The 5,000-nt window shown below is 35.1% G+C and overlaps 1 long non-coding RNA gene across 2 annotated transcripts in view; it reads left to right on the forward strand.

Moving 5' to 3' along the window:
* Positions 1-663, forward strand: part of LOC138866005 (uncharacterized) — a 534,841-nt gene extending 534,178 nt beyond the window's left edge. For both annotated transcript variants that reach the window (XR_011399497.1, XR_011399498.1), the window contains exon 5: positions 416-663. This is a non-coding gene — a long non-coding RNA (uncharacterized lncRNA). The remainder of the gene's footprint in view (positions 1-415) is intronic.
* Positions 664-5,000: the final 4,337 nt, after the last annotated feature.

The following is a 5,000-nucleotide window of genomic DNA, read 5'->3' on the forward strand; positions in this document are numbered from 1 at the left end:
TGTTGCATTATGGAACACAAACTTCAAAATTCGCGTTTTAGGCTTTATCGAAATTGATTTATTTTTTTCCAGTTGCTTATCAATGTTTATCGACTTATGAATGATGCATTTTTTATTTTGCCGATACATTTACGTATTTATGCATACATACATCATAATAAGATAGAAGGAAACCCCGAACAGACAGAGAGATAAACAGATAACGAAAGACACAGGGAGAATAGACACATAGTGACGTATGACCCTTCCTTAAAAGCCATTATGGTAATTCCCGTTGGAGATAGACTTCTGCCGCGGGGAAAGTAGTTTCTGACAGCATCCTCTCGGGCAAATTCCCTCCTTCATTAGGCCCATCATTCATTACGATATCTGATACGCTGTGGTATTAATTCCATTTCCTTTGTCTCTTCTCCAGATCCTGTAGCGAAGGCAGCCAAGAAGACAGGGAGAGATACCAATGTAGACTTTATGGTATAGAAGCAAATACCACCCAGAGCCGACGAAGGGGGTCATCGCTCGGGACTTTTAGCCAATGGTATTGCTAGAAAAACCGACGGAGTGAAAAAGAATCGGAAGAGCTAAAGAAGGGTGAAATCGAGATGGTCTCCCTACTGCTGCCTCTCCTGCTGCGCCTGCTTACGTGCGCGAGCGTCGGGGGAGAGGCGCAGGGACAGAACACTCCTGCGAGGTGAGTACTCGATGTGTGTCGCTTATCAGTAACTTTGTGAATGAGTGTACGTGCATATAGCACTGTAATTTCATTCATTATTTACGCGTGTGTTTTTTATATTTGTTTTGCGTGTGGGTGTGTATTATTCGTTATTTATCTATGTATGTGTTTATTTTTCGTTATTTATCTATGTACTTGTGTTTATTTTTCGTTGTTTATCTCTGTATGTGTTTATTTTTCGTTATTTATCTGTATGTGTGTTTATTTTTCGATTTATCTGTGCATCTGTGCTTATTTTTCGTTATTTATCTATGTATGTGTGTATATTTTTCGTTGTTTATCTGTATGTGTGTATATTTTTCGTTATTTATCTATGTTTATGTGTTTATTTTTCGCTATTTATTTATGTATGTGTTCATTTTTCGTTATTTTTTTTGTATGTGTGTTTATTTTTAGTTATTATCTATGTATGTTTGTTTATTTTTCGTTATTATCTATGTATTTTTGTTTATTTTTCGTTATTTATCTACGTATGTGTTTATTTTTCGTTATTTATCTACGTATGTGTTCATTTTTCGTTATCTATCTGTGCATTTGTGTTTATTTTTAGTTATTTATCTATGTATGTGTGTTTCGTTATTTATGTATGTATGTGTTTATTTTTCGTTATTCATCAATGTATGAGCGCTATTTTCTCTCTTGTTTGTGCACAGTTGTCTAGTTTATTTCGGACTAAAAATAAATCCTCGAGTACTTACGTAATACCCAAACAGCGCACCGAGGCAAGTAATGGGGCACTCCTTATACTTTCGCGTAGTAGGCTCCAGCTGCGTGAAATTTAGACTGAAAAAGTTTTCCCTAATATTCAAATTAAATATTGTCGTAAATTAGCGTGTGTTTTTCCCTATCTTTCTCTCTCTTTCTTTATCTTTCTCTTTCTCTCTCGATCTCACTCTCTCTCTCTTTCTCTCTCGCTCTCTCTCTCTCTCTCTCTCTCTCTCTCTCTCTCTCTCTCTTTCTTTATCTTTCTCTTTCTCTCTCGATCTCACTCTCTCTCTCTTTCTCTCTCGCTCTCTCTCTCTCTCTCTCTCTCTCTCTCTCTCTCTCTCTCTCTCTCTCTCTCTCTCTCTCTCTCTCTCTCTCTCTCTCTCTCTCTCTCTCTCTCTCTCACTCTCTCTCTCTCTCTCTCTCTCTCTCTCTCTCTCTCTCTCTCTCTCTCTCTCTCTCTCTCTCTCTCTCTTTCTCTCTCTCTCTCTCTCTCCCTCCCTCTCTCTCTTTCTTTCCCTGTCTCTGCCAGTATTAGTAAAAGAGGGTAAAGTTAAGAACTTACTTAGCTTAGCATCATTTAGTGCATTACATATTTTAGGCAACTACTGCATAGCTTTTTAATCTCCTGCGTTCAGGGTTATGCAAACTCATTTCTTGTTCCATTTTTTCGCTTAGCTTTCCTGATATTTTCTACTGATATTTTTCTTTTCTTTTCTTGAGATTTCATTTGTCCTCATTACGGTGGTGAGAGAAAGAGAGAAAGATTGCAATCTCAAGACTTTGCAAATACGATATTCGGTGCTCCTTTCAAAACTCCTTTCGTTTCTATTTTTATTCTGGATTCTTTTGCAATTATTTTTCTAAACTTCTTAAAGAAACTGTTCTGTTGCGTTGGTTTCCAGCAGAAAAAAAAAATCCATTCATTGAAAGATCAGACTGCAGTTTCAAAATCTTCTGGGGTTTTATATCCCAGATATCTTAAATAGAGGAATATATATATATATATATATATATATATATATATATATATATAAATATACATATATATACATTTATATACATATAAATATATATATATATATATATATATATATATATATATATATATATATATATATATATATATATATATATATGTGTGTGTGTGTGTGTATGTGTGTGTGTATGTGTGTGTGTGTGTGTCTGTGTGTGTGTGCACACACACGTACACATATATATATATATATATATATATATATATATATATATATAGGGGGGGGGGGGGGGGCATGGGGGGGGGGGGGGGGCATATATATATATATATATATATATATATATATATATATATATACATATATATATATATATATATATATATATATATATATATATATATATATATATATATATGTGTGTGTGTGTGTGTGTGTGTGTGTGTGTGTGTGTGTGTGTGGTGTGTGTGTGTGTGTGTGTGTGTGTGTGTGTGTGTGTGTGTGTGTGTGTGTGTGTGTGTGTGTGTGTGTGTGTATACAGACATATATATCCATCTATATGTCCATGTTTTTTTATCCATATACATATATTTATATATATATATATATATATATATATATATATATATATATATATATATATATATATATATATATATATATATATATATATATATATATATATATATATATATATTCGGCCAAGCAAATAGTATTAACGTAATCGATGTTCTTAGTTAAACGTGTCTAGATGGTACCATATAACGATTACCTTTGTCTGTCTATATGCCTATCTCTATATCTATCTATCTATCTATCTGTTTGTCTGTCTGCCTATCTATCTTATTATATATTTATTCATCTCCCTACCTACATATCTATCTATCTATCTATCTGTCTGTCTGTCTGTCTATCTTCCTATATATCTATTCATCTCCCTACCTACATATCTATCTATCTATCTGTCTGTCTGTCTGTCTGTCTATCTTCCTATATCTATTCATCTCCCTACCTACATATCTATCTATCTATCTGTCTGTCTGTCTATCTGTCTATCTTTCTATACATCTATTCATCTCCCTACCTACATATCTATCTATCTATCTGTCTGTCTGTCTGTCTGTCTATCTCCCTATATATCTATTCATCTCCCTACCTACATATCTATCTATCTATCTATCTGTCTGTCTGTCTGTCTGTCTATCTTCCTATATATCTATTCATCTCCCTACCTACATATCTATCTATCTATCTATCTATCTGTCTGTCTGTCTATCTTCCTATATATCTATCCATCTCCCTACCTACATATCTATCTATCTATCTATCTGTCTGTCTGTCTGTCTATCTTCCTATATATCTATTCATCTCCCTACCTACATATCTATCTATCTATCTGTTTGTCTGTCTGCCTATCTATCTTCCTATATATCTATTCATCTCCCTACCTACATATCTATCTATCTATCTGTCTGTCTGTCTGTCTGTCTGTCTGTCTATCTTCCCATATATCTATTCATCTCCCTACCTACATATCTATCTATCTATCTGTATGTCTGTCTGTCTGTCTATCTTCCTATATATCTATTCATCTCCCTACCTACATATCTATCTATCTATCTATCTGTCTGTCCGTCTGTCTGTCTATCTTCCTATATATCTATTCATCTTCCTACCTACATATCTATCTATCTATCTGTCTGTCTGTCTGTCTGTCTATCTTCCTATATATCTATTCATCTCCCTATCTACATACCTATCTATCTATCTATCTATCTGTCTATCGCTATATCTATCTATCTATCTCCCGATACATCTATCCATCTTCCTATCTACATACCTATCTATCTATCTATCTGTCTCTCTGTCTATCTATCTATCTCCCTATATATCTATCTAACTCCCTACCTACCTATCTATCTATCTATCTATCTGTCTGTCTCTCTGTCTGTCTATCTATCTATCTCCCTATATATCTATCTATCTCCCTACCTACCTATCTATCTATCTATCTATCTATCTGTCTGTCTGTCTATCTATCTATCTCCCTATGTATCTATCCAACTCCCTACCTACCTACCCATCTATCTATCTGTCTATCAACCTCCCAGCGGTGAGAGCATCGAGAAGCAACCTTGCCCAGACACGCGTTCGACCCCAACCGTCCCTGATCCTAAATATACTGTCTTATAACTCATGCAAAGGATGAGGAACCTGCAGCGCGGCGTCCCTGATCCCTGGATAGTCCGGTTTTTAACTCTCCCTTAATACTTCGCGCATTTTTTTAAATGTTCAGGTTTCATATCTATATTTTCTCTGGGTAGCCTCCCCGCTACTCTTCTCGCTCGTGCTCTCATGTTCGGTTATTTATTGTCTATTTGTTTGTCTGTCTGTCTGTCTCTCTGTCTCTTTCTTTCTTTCTTTCTTTTTCTCTCTCTCTCCCTATTTCTCTCTCTCTCTCTCTCTCTCTCTCTCTCTCTCTCTCTCTCTCTCTATCTATCTATCTATCTATATCTATCTATCTATCTCTCCCTCTCTCCCTTATCCCCATTATCTATCTATCTATTTCTCCCTATCTATCTATCTATCTA

Source organism: Penaeus vannamei, chromosome 23, assembly GCF_042767895.1.
Source record: "Penaeus vannamei isolate JL-2024 chromosome 23, ASM4276789v1, whole genome shotgun sequence".
Lineage (NCBI taxonomy): Eukaryota > Metazoa > Arthropoda > Malacostraca > Decapoda > Penaeidae > Penaeus > Penaeus vannamei.